Here is a 12,545-nt window from a genome sequence, read left to right as displayed (position 1 = left end):
AAGATGTTCCAACTGGTAATAAGGACACATGCTCCACTATGTTCATAGCAACCTTATTTATAATAGCTAGAAGCTGGAAAGAACCCAGATGTCCCTCAACAGAAGAATGGATACAGAAAATGTGGTACATTTACACAATGGAATACTACTCAGTTATTAAAAACAATGGAGCCGGGCGTGGTGGCACACGCCTTTAATCCCAGCACTTGGGAGGCAGAGGCAGGCAGATTTCTGAGTTCGAGGCCAGCCTGGTCTACAAAGTGAGTTCCAGGACAGCTAGGGCTATACAGAGAAACCCTGTCTTGAAAAAAACAAAAAACAATACAAAACAAACAAACAAAAAAAAAAACAATGGATATATGAAATTCTTAGACAAATGGTCGTATCTGGAGGATATCATTCTTAGTGAGATAACCCAATTACTAAAGAAGTCATTAGATATGCACTCACTGATAAGTGAATATTAGCCCAGAAACATAGAACACCCAAGATACAATTTGTAAAACACAAGAAAATCAAGAAGAGGGAAGACCAATGGGTGGGAACTTCATTCCTCCTTAGAATAGGGAACAAAATACCCATGAAAGGAGTTACAGAGACAAAGTTTGGAGCTAAGACGAAAGGATGGACTATCCATAGACTACCCCACTTGGGGATCCGTCCCATAATCAGCCACCTAACCCAGACACTATTGTATATGCCCGAAAGATTTTGCTGAAGGGACCCTGTTATAGCTGTCTCGTATAAGGCTATGCCAGTGCCTGGCAAATACAGAAGTGGATGCTCACAGTCATCTATAAGATGGAACACAGGGCCCCCAATGGAGAAGCTAGAGAAAGCACGCAAGGAGCTGAAGGGGCCGGCAACCCTTTAGGTGGAACAACAATATGAACTAACCAGTACCCCCAGAGCTCATATCTCTAGCTGCATGTGTAGCAGATGGCCTGGTCGGCCATCACTGGGAAGAAAGGCCCCTTGGTATTGCAAACTTTGTATGCCCCAGTACAGGGGAATGCCAGGGCCAAGAAGCGGGAGCGGGTGGGTAGGGGAGCAGGGTGGAGGGAGGGTATAGGGCACTTTCGGGATAGCATTTGAAATATATATAAAGAACATATCTAATAAAAATAAATAAATAAATAATTTTTTAAAAAAGAGATGACTCAGCAGTTAACAGCTCGGCCAGAGGTCCTTAGTTCAATTCCCAACAACCACATGGTGGTTCACAACCATCTATAATGGGATCTGAGTTCCTCATCTAGTATGCATGAAGACAGAACACTCATATATATAAAATAAATAAATGAATAAATAAATCCTTTTTTAAGAAAATGTAGATTGTTTTTCGGCAGGGGTCAGTGGGTCAGTGGGTCAGAGGAATGTCATAGGAGACAGTCATCCAATGAATCATTTTATTTCCAAGGTTGGGAAGTGTTCCAGAATTATGCCAACAGTCCCACAATTTTTTGATTCCACTAAAAACCTATTTAACTCAGTACTTTAAATAAATCCATTATTTAGCATGTAAATGATACCAATAAAATAATTCTACATATATTATCATAGTTATATATTAATAATTCCAGCTGCTGTTGGCAAATTTGCAAAAACATAGCTATTTCTTATAGAAACTTCTGTCATTTATTTTCCATGGCTAACAACTAAGGGGCCATTTGACAATCTAATTGTAGGTGATATAGTAACCTATTTGTTATTAAGGAAAATATAAGACATACCATATAGCTAACCTTCAGCTGGAGTTCATACTGCATTTAATATAATCACAATGGATCAGAATAGTGTATGTAGCAGCAGTGAGTCCCAGCATGTAAATAGTAAAACTTAAAAAAAAAAAAAACAAAACAAAACCCACAAATGTAGATTAAGCAATCCTCAAACCCCAAATCCTTTGTTCCTCACTGTTGCAATAACAGGAACGTACCACCCTGCCAGGCTTGGAACTTAAAATTTAAATTTCTCTAAATCTCAAATAAAACCAAAGAGAATTAAGTAGTAAAGTCATAACCTCATGTGCAAAATCCCCTACTATATGATGATGGGAATGAATCATCAACAGGGAAAAAGTTTTGTGTGGGTATTGAGTGTCTGTGTGAGAAGCAGAGAAGTGTGAGTGGCCATCTGCCAAGCTCATAGATTAAAAAAAAAAAAATCACTTATCCAGACAAGAAAATACAGAAGAGGAATGGCTCACACACAAAAGAAACAAAATAACCAACGGGCATTACAGGCCACACCGAGGAAATGCACGAAAATGAATGGGTCTCACCCACTTATCATAGCAGGAGTGCCTGGGTTACACTTACAGTGAACTTCAGGGAACAGAATACAGACTGGAAGGTAAGGCACAACAACAGCAGCAGCAGCAGCAGCAGCATCAACAGCAGCAACAACAGCAGCAACAGCAACAACAGCAGCAACAACAGCAGCAACAGCAACAACAGCAGCAACAGCAGCAGCAACAGCAACAACAACAGCAGCAGCAACAGTAGTAGCAACAGCAACAATAACAGCAGCAACAACAACAGTAACAATAACAACAGCAGCAGCAACAACAACAACAAATGAACAAGGAAACTGCAGAGAGAAATGGGGAAGACACAAGAAGGATTCTTTCCTAGCTAGCTAGACATACTCTTAAATATTGTAGAAAACCAGGAAGATCTCTGTATATTGGAAAGGCTAAATAAACAAAGATTACACAAGTAATAGGTAGATAACTAAACAGGGAAAGAGAACAATCAAGTTCAAACACTATGCAAAGAGTTGGTATGTAAAAGGTAAATAAATGTGATTTCTAAAGACCATCAATGTCACCACACATACTGGTCAAGCCAGCAGCTGACAGAGAGACACCGCTCTATAGGAAACGACAGTCAAAACTGCAACTAAGAAATCACTTACCCAGACCACAGGGGAGAAAAATACAGAAGAGTGGGGAATGACTCAGCAGAAAAAGATGCTTGCTCAACAAGCCTGATCACCTGAGTTCAACTCCCAGAACCATAGGAAAGTGGAGGAGACAGCCAGCTCCTTAGAGTTGTCGTGCACACACACACACACACACACACACACACACACACACAGGGTAAATAAAAGAATATGAAATATCAAAGGTGGGGGGGAGAATCCATCCAAAAAGACATGGTTGGCTGGGTGTGGAGGCACAGAAAGCAGAGCCACAGACAAGAAAAACTAACTCAAGGGGCCTTGTCTATACAGTAAGCCCAAGCTAATAGTAAGACCATAACTAAAACATGCAAGACCAAGACAGCTAAATTGGACTTGAAGATGCACACCTGAAACACCAGAGCTTGGGAGGCTGAAGGAGGAGGGTCTCAAGTTTAAGGCCAGCCTGGACTACGCAACCCTGTCTTTAAAAATCTAAAATGCTAAGCTAGAAGGAACAAAGTTATTTAACAGTTCAACAGGTACTACACAGAGAAATAAGATGTCTGAAGGTTAGAAATTTTAAAAATGAAAAATAGAAAAACATTGAAGGAAGTGGTGAATACTTAACATATAAAAAAAAAAGACAACACATGGAAAATAGAAAGCTTAAAGAAAAATATAGGAAATAAACCATAATTAGAAGACTTCTGACATATAAACAAAAACATCTAAATGATATAATAAAGTATCAGAAATCCTAAAGTAAATGAAACCTGAGTTATACTCAAGGGGAGCTAGCTGGGCAGCTACACAATAACAAAAACCAGAAAGTCAAATGACTTCTACAGAGAAAACTGTCCTCAGACTTTGCCTCTCATTGGCACGTGCATAAGACCCTGGTGTATTGTACTTGCTTACCTAAGACAAGAAAGTGTGAGCTAACGACTCAATGACAGCGTGAGCCCTGACTATCTTCCTGACAGCATTTAGGATGACGGATGTACAAGCAAGCTCTGGAGGGAGTCTCCAGATGAGCTCAACTGGGGTAGGCAAAGCTGCTCTACCTATGGGCAGTGCTGTTTTGTGTGCTGGGTCCTACATTCTATAAAAAGGTGAGAGCAAGGTGACCACTAGCGTTCATCTCTCTCTGCTTCCTGACTGCAGATGCACGTGATACTGAGCAAGGTCAAGTTCCTGCTTCCACGTCTTCCCTGCTATGGTGCGCTTTCTCATGGACTCCTGAGGCCAAATAAACCCCCTTCCTTAAGTTGCTTCTGTTGGGTATTTTATCCCAGCAACATGCACAGTAACTTAATACAGTCACCAAACTTCAACAGTAAAGTCACAAGTAAATTGTCTTTAGCATTCTAGAACTTGGGGAACATAGTTCCATAAACTCTCCCCATGACCCACTAGGAAACAAGCTTCAGAATTCCAAAACATATACCTTGGCATGAGACTGGTGGCAAACATCACATGGATACTTACTGAATTAAGACAGAAGGACAGTTGAGAGAAGGTAGTGCATAACAACACTGTGGTCTGATGCTATAAATCCTCTTCAAATATTCTTTAAATAATAGGCTAGAAACTTATGGGATTACTCATTCCTCCTGAAGCTTTTTCCAGCTAAGGTTGACAGGGCCTACTGGCTTGGGCCAAGAAACATTTTTGGGGGATCAAACTGGCAGCCACTGCCAAACACATGGCTGAAACTGACATAGCCTGCATCTATGTGATCAAGGAGTTGATTTACAATACACAAAAACAAAAGTGGGAGCTACGCTTCTCACTCAGTGAATAGCAGAGGTTCATTGTCACTAGGGAGTGGCACCATTTGAAAGGATTAGAAGGGTTGGTGTGGCCTTGTTGGTAGAAGTGTGTCACTGGCTTTGTGGGTTGAAAAGCCCATGCCAAGCCCCATGCCTTCTCTCTGCCAGATCAGTGTGCAGCTCTCGGCTACTTCTCCAGCACTCTGCTTGCCATGTCTGTCTCCAGGCTCCCTGTCACAATGACCATGGACTCCTCTAAACTGTAAGCAACTCCCCAATGCTCCCTCTTACAAGAGTTGCCATGGTCCTGATTTCTTTGCACAGCAATAGAACAATAACTAAGACAGGGAGAAAGAACAATGTTGCACTGAACTGGAAATGAGAGGTGAATATAGGTTATGTGTGTATATGTATGTTACAGATACCAGAACATATATAAAAGTAACATAGCCATTAAATACAATGGAATGCCAACATAAACAACATACACACATACAAGTATACCTATATATTTCCCAGTTAGAAAGCAAAACAAAAACAAAACACCTACCTTTTTTTCTTTGTAAGGGATACAATGGGTCCACCTACAGAATTTAAATGAATGCATGAACCAATGGCCTAAATGTGATTATTATGTGGTTACATACAGATGTCCTTATCTTATGAAATATATCCAGAATTATTCAGCAATGGGACAGCCGATCTACAACTACTCTAATCATCTCAGGGGAAATAGACAACATGTATATATGTGTAAAACACAGGATGACTGTTTCATAAAAGCCTGAAGTCTAAGCTAACCATTTATGAAGTACATAGTACTCAGGAGAGCCTTGTCTTACTTTATAGTTGCCATTCCTTTTTTAAAAAAATATTTATTATTTTATGTATATGAGTACACCATTGCTCTCTTCAGACACACCAGAAAAAGGCATCAGACCCCATTTCAGATGGTTGGGAGCCACCATGTGGTTGCTGGCAATTGAACTCAGGACCTCTAGAAGAGCAGTCAGTGCTCTTAACCTCTGAGCCACCTCTCCAGTCCTAGTTGCCATTACTTAACTACAGGGATAGGTCCTATAATGCTATGAAGTGGTTTCACCACTGTGGGAACACAGGTGTGTTTGCCCAAGCTCAGGTGCTGCTTTGTAAAATGATTAAAATGCATAAATGTGGAGAAAAACACTTTAAAATGTTAAACTGTTTTTGATCATTATCCTGACAGGTTAATACTGAGTACATTCTTCTGAAACTATTACGCACATGATACAACATGAAACAAGACAGTAATTCAAATGTAACCTGGGATCTCATGGGTTTTCAAGAACAAGGTCTACAGTTCAAGAAGACAGAAACATAGGCTAAGATGTGTAAGCAAAGAACTCTGAAAGCTTATGTTGAATTGGAAGGAATGATATACACTCAAAAGCCAACTACCTTTAAAAAGACAAGATACTAGCTAGGCACAGCAGTGCACATCTTTACTCCTAGCACTTACTAGACAGGCAGGCAGATCTCTGAAGTTCCAGGTCAGCCAGCCTCAAAAAAAACAAAGAAAACAAAACCAAACAGACAAAACAGACAAAGAGACATACACACACAAATCCACACCCACAACGCACTATGCATTTCCCAACGCTATGCTTTGAATAGAACCCCAAACAATGAACAACCTAGGTGGCAGTGTTCCTTGTACCTGTACGGTGATGCTGAAACACCATTTTTCCCTAAAAGAAACCAAGATTATAAGACATAGGGCTGATTCCAGATCTAGCACAGGAAATATACAGAGGAAGCCGAAACACTGTTATACCAAAGAGCTGCATAACTAAAGACAGCTAAAAAGACATGTATAAGAACCAGGAGCTTGGGGGCTGGAGAGATGGCTCAGCGGTTAAGAGCACTGACTGTTCTTCCGAAGGTCCTGAGTTCGAATCCCAGCAACCACATGGTGGCTCACAACCATCCGTAATGAGATCTGACGCCCTCTTCTGGTGCATCTGAAGACAGCTACAGTGTACTAATGAATAATAATAAATAAATCTTTTAAAAAAAAAAAGAACCAGGAGCTTTAATTGTTTATTATAAAGGGATTCCCACTAACCAAAGACATCAAAAATAACAAGCAGCTGTCTGGAGAGAGAGAGACCCAGGGTCTTTGCTTGAAAACAGAGACAAGTAGCCAGGTGAGGTGATGTCCACCTTAACCTCAGCACTTAGTAAGCAGAAGCAGCCAAGTTCAAGGTCAGACTGGTCTCCCTAGTGAGTTCCAGGACAGCCAAAGCTACATGTTAAGACCCTGTCTCAAAAACAAAACAAGGGGGCTGGTGAGATGGCTCAGTGGGTTAGAGCACCCGACTGCTCTTCCGAAGGTCCAGAGTTCAAATCCCAGCAACCACATGGTGGCTCACAACCATCCGTAAAGAGATCTGACTCCCTCTTCTGGAGTGTCTGAAGACAGCTACAATGTACTTACATATAATAAATAAATAAATCTTTAAAAAAAAAAAAAAGAAAGTTAAAAAAAAAAAAAAAAAAAAAAAAAAACAAAACCACAAAACCCATCACCACTACCACCAAAACCGGATAAAACCAACTGGATTAGTCAGGGTTCTCTAGAGTCACAGAACTTATGGATAGTCTCTATATAGTAAAAGAATTTATTGATGACTTACAGTCAGCAGCCCAATTCCCAACAATGGTTCAGTAGTAGCTGTGAATGGAAGTCCAAGGATCTAGCAGTTACTCAGTCTCACACGGCAAGCAGGTGAAAGCAAGAGCAAGACTCCCTTCTTCCAATGTCCTTATATTGTCTCCAGCAGAAGGTGTAGCCCAGATTAAAGATGTGTTCTACCACACCTTTAATCCCAGATGAAAGGTGTAGCCCAGATTAAAGATGTGTTCCATGACACCTTTAATCCCAGATGACCTTGAACTCGGAGATTTAATCTTCTGGAATCCATAGCCACTATGCCTCAAGTTCTCCATACCAAGCTCCAGATCAGAAACTTCTATCTCCAAGCCTCCAGATAAGGGTCACTGGTGAGCCTTCCAATTCTGGATTGTAATTCATTCCAAATATAGTCAAGTTGACAATCAGGAATAGCCACTACACCAACCAAGCCTTTATTTAGTATGTACCTCCAACATGAACTGAGTGCCTCTTTACGGAAGTGTTTCAACTAAGAAATGAAGAAAATATCTGTAAAAGCTGTGGAGCCAGAGAAATGGTCATGTTGGATATTAACACGTGGCCACAAAAATTCTATGAACAGAGTTGAAGGCAGGGGTAAGTATTCTCAGCTGTCAACTTGACTATATCCGGAAGGAACTACAATCCAGAAATGGAGCGATCTTGAGACACAGGCTTTTGACCCGGATCTTGAGGCAGGATGACACATGCCTTTAACCTGGGCCATACCTTCTGCTGGAAGCCTACATACAACAACAGAAGGAGGAAGCATTCGTAGATCCTTTGGCTGCTTGTCCTCACTGCCGGCACATCCATTCCTCGGCTGGCACTGGAGCCCACTTCTTTGGGATTCCAGCTTATACAGAACAGCAGAAACATCCAGCCTCGTGGGACTGAGCAAGCACTGAGTTCTTGGACTTTGTGTGTGTGTGTGTGTGTGTGTGTGTGTGTGTGTGTGTGTGTGTTCGCACATGGTAACTAGTCCTTAGATCCACTAACTTAAAAACCAGCACAGCCGGGAAATGAACTCAATCACCCATATGGGTGCTTGGAACTCCAGTTTCAGTGGATCTGAGACTAAACCCTTCATGGGCCCCAGTATACACCTAACACATAGAAACTAATCCAAGCACACATATACATAAATCAGGAGATAAATCTTTTTAATTAAACAAATGAAACTGGAACAAATTCTACTACTTTGGAACTCAAAATCTAGTTTTATTATCTTAAATGTGGAATTAGGAAAGCCTTTGTATTAGCAATTTCTACACTTATGAGAAGATAATGATTTATAATTATTATCTAGTTCTAGATGATAATGTGGGGATGGGGCTGAAGTAGAATCAGGATGCTCTCTGTCAGCTCCGGGCCAGCCTGATCTACATAGTGAGTTCAGGGTAGCCAGAGCTATATAGCAAGAGCCTATCACAATCAAAAACAAACAAATAAATAACATGTATCCATTCTCTTGCTAACATGCTGAAGACATTCTTTTGTAGCAATCAATATATATTCTAATCATCACCTCCACAGGTAAAATGCAGTTTGTTTTGTCAATTCTCACTAGTAGACATTTTCTTTCTCAAAAAAAAAAATTGGTCGTAATCATATAAATTTTACAGTTAATTTAATTTTAAACATGCTTTACCTGTGAGTTAATTAATACAGAACACATCGCATGTACCTATAAAAGTCTTCTTTAAGGCGGGAAAGATGGCTCAACAGTTAAGAGCACTGGTTGCTCCTCCAGAGAATCTGAGTTGGATTCCCAGGACCCAACAGGATGCCATCTTCTGCCCTACCCACGCTTACACGTGTAGTCCCACTCAGACACATCCAGAAATCTAAATAATGGTTTATTTAAAAGAAAACTGAGGCTCAAACACAAATGGTGGGCCTGGAACCTAGCTAAGCTGGTAGAGTGTGTGCCGAGCTGGCATAGAGTCAAGGCTGCCCCCTAGCACTCTGTACACCATGTGTGGTGATGCGTGGTGATGTGTGGTGATGCTCACATACAGCTCCCCAGCAGTGGAGGAGGAGAGGCAGGAGCATCAGAAGATAATCATCACCCTCAGCTACCTATAGTGTTGGAGGCCAGATGTGATCTAAAAGAGAGGCGGGAAGAGAGGCGGAGGGAGGGAGAGAGAGTGTGAACAAAGAAAGAGAAAAAGTGGGGGGGAGAAAAAGGAAAAAAAATCAAACTATTGAAATGATACTGTCATCATTCTGCCCACCAGATGGTTAGTTCTCCTCTAGACTGTCAATGCCATGGCAAAAGATTTTGTCCTATTACCACTTAATCCCTAAAACACTGTCAGTGGGCTTGGGAGATGGCTCAGCTCACAACTGTCTATAACTTCAGCTCAAGGGGCTCCAGTATCCTCTTCCCATCTCTGAGGACCCTGGGCACACATGGTGCACAGACATGCAAGCAGGAAAAACATCCAAACAGGCAAAATACAATAAAAATTAAACACCATGCTGCCTGGTGCAGAGGATAGCACGTGTCTGATAAACATCTGTTGAATAACTATGCCCTCACTGTTTGGGTGAGAAGCCTGCAACTCCCAAGTGGAAATGGGTATCTAATGGACACAGTGCTGAGTCCAAACCCAAACTCTTTCTTCAGTGCTAACACCTCAAGTATCTCACTAATAACAGAAATTCCAAAGTCATTTTCCAACCCTTAACTGGATAGTACAAAAAAATGATTGTTGTAAATGTTCTTATCACTGAATTTTAAGTAAGCCAACTAGGGAAAGAATGGAATGATCTTTAAGGAAATAGGTTGTATAATGATTCAGATGCACATACTTTAAAATCTCTTTTCAGTTCAGGTGAGACAAAGGGAGGGACAATTTTCTATTTTGTATTAAATACAAAGTAATAGAACCAAAAAAAAAAAAAAAGACAGAAAAATGTATATCATCTGTAGCACAGATGAAAATAAAGGGGCTACTTTAACTCTTGTGAAGCAGGGGTCATTTATAAATGATCCACGCAGTAAAATGCATCCGAGTAGCTGCTGAATGGCCATGGTTGATCATCTTTGATTCCAATTGCCTCTGTGTTCTTAAGAAGAATAAAATACACTCTTCTCTAAACAAACAAACAAGGACAACAACAAAAGCAAACTTGTCAAACATGGTGGTGCCCTCATGCCTTTAATCTCAGCATCTTAGAGACTGGGTGGCCAGAACAGGTGCTCTTTGGGGAGTTAGCAGGCAGCCTGGTCTACATAGTGAGTTCTGGGCCAGCTAGGGCTACAGAGTGAAGCCTGTCTCCTGGGAAAGAGAGAAAGAGAGAAAGAGAGAGAGAGAGAGAGAGAGAGAGAGAGAGAGAGAGGAAGAGAGAGAGAGAGGAAGAGAGAGAGAAAGAAAGAGAGAAAGAGGGAGGGAGGCAGTCAGTCAATCAGAAAGAGGAAGGATAGAAAACAAAAAAAAAAATCTACACTTTACACAATCCCTATAGATTTACTATGAAAATCTAAAAATTAGCCAGGCAGTGGTGACACACTCCTTTAATCCCAGCACTTGGGAGGCAGAGGCAGGCGGATTTCTGAGTTCCAGGCCAGCATGGTCTACAGCGTGAGTTCCAGGACAGCCAGGGCTATACAGAGAAACCCTGTCTCGGGAAAAAAAAAAAAAGAAGAGAAAAGAAAAGAAAGAAAAAAGAAAAATCTAAAAATTAAAACTATGTGCTCAAAGCCTCACGGCAGTGAAACTGTACACCTCTCCCAAGTGCTAAACCACATCAATTAAACAAACCTACAAATGTAACCCAGAGGATGAGCATCTGCAATCCTTGCTAGTCGAAAGTGAAGAGTCTCAGCTAGACGGTGGACAGCACTTCCCTCTCAATATCAAATGTCTTCTCAAGAGAAGAGCTTGCCAGTTTATTGAAAGGTTTTATCAAATTTCCTTCTCACTTGATATGAAATTTTAAGATGACAGAAAGGCTGGAATTTGATCTTGTGGTCTCCCACTCATCACATCCATGGAAATGAACGATGGAAATGAAGAGTATAGGCAGACCCTAAAACCTATCCAGTCAGCTTCCTGAGCTATTAGTTTGGTACACATCTAGAATAGGTAAAATTCAGGAATAAAACTTCAAGTCACTCGAAAGTACCAATTTCCTCCTATACAAGATCTTTATTAGGGTCTTTTCATAAATATTCCAGATTTTCCCCTCTTGAGTTCTTAAATTATTCTCATAAACATCTCCTGTGATACTCTGTAAAATATGGTTTTCGCACAAGAGTCACATTGCTTAATTTTGGGTCACATCCACTCTTTGCTGTTATCTTGTATTTTGCTTGTAATTAAAGCTTAGAATGGCTTATAGAGATGGCAAAGTCTGTATTTGAACTGTTTTAGACTACTTCACAATGGTACCCTACCACTTTATTGGATGATTATCCCCTTAGAATCTCGTTGCCCCTGACTGTCTGTCTTCCATGCCTTCGCCTTCCCTACACCCATGACTTTCAGAGCCATAATTACCCTGCACTTTGACAGTGTCCTTTAGCAGACTCACTGGAGCTGCTTGCACAGTAGAAGCGTGACCGCTGGAAATCTGGGCACGATTTAAGGATTCTTAGATGACCGGAGTTGTAAAATAGGAAAGATTCATTAGATGCTTTATATCAACTCGTTTAGTCCTCCGCATACCCAGGATCAGTACACTGTACCTGCCTCACAAACGACAAGGACTAGAGACCGCGTGGAAAGCAGTTGGTGAAGAGCCAGGCCTTCTAAGCCAAGGTGCCTCGCCCAGGGTACTTACTACTTTAATATTAAAAGTGTCCTTCCAAGAGCAGAAGACAACTGATTTAAATATATCTACACAGTAAAAGGGATCTACGGGTAATTCCTGCTAATGATTTCTTGAATATGGCACCAAAAAGCCCAGACAACATAGCAAAACTTGACAAATGAAACCGACTACATAAAACTCAGGCCTCCAATGACAGTCCCCAGGGTAGAGAGATGACCTAAAAGAACAAATAAGCTCTGTAAAATATAAATGACAAAGACATAATGTCCAGAATATATAAGAGCCCTTATAACTCGATATCCATAACAACAGTCTGATTTTGTTGGATGGTTGATTGGGTTTTTGGTTGGTTGGTTGGTTGGTTGGTTTTTTTGAGACAGGGTTTCTCTGTG

General features: G+C 40.9%; 1 protein-coding gene and 1 long non-coding RNA gene across 5 annotated transcripts in view; one reads left to right on the top strand and one right to left on the bottom strand.

The window, feature by feature from the left end:
• Nucleotides 1–12,545, bottom strand: part of Dnajb14 (DnaJ heat shock protein family (Hsp40) member B14) — a 48,889-nt gene that overhangs the window by 34,099 nt on the left and 2,245 nt on the right. The gene's annotated exons all lie outside the window — the stretch shown is intronic.
• Nucleotides 4,322–6,632, top strand: Gm40155. Of its 2 annotated transcripts, none has more exons than XR_867662.3 (3): nt 4,322–4,426; nt 4,848–4,941; nt 6,601–6,632. It is a non-coding gene; the product is annotated as a predicted gene, 40155 (long non-coding RNA). The 2 variants fall into 2 exon arrangements; XR_867663.3 differs by lacking the exon at nt 6,601–6,632 and adding an exon at nt 5,905–6,558.

This window comes from Mus musculus, chromosome 3 (assembly GCF_000001635.26).
Source record: "Mus musculus strain C57BL/6J chromosome 3, GRCm38.p6 C57BL/6J".
NCBI classification, from domain to species: domain Eukaryota; kingdom Metazoa; phylum Chordata; class Mammalia; order Rodentia; family Muridae; genus Mus; species Mus musculus.
This window is presented reverse-complemented; position numbering and strand designations above follow the sequence as displayed.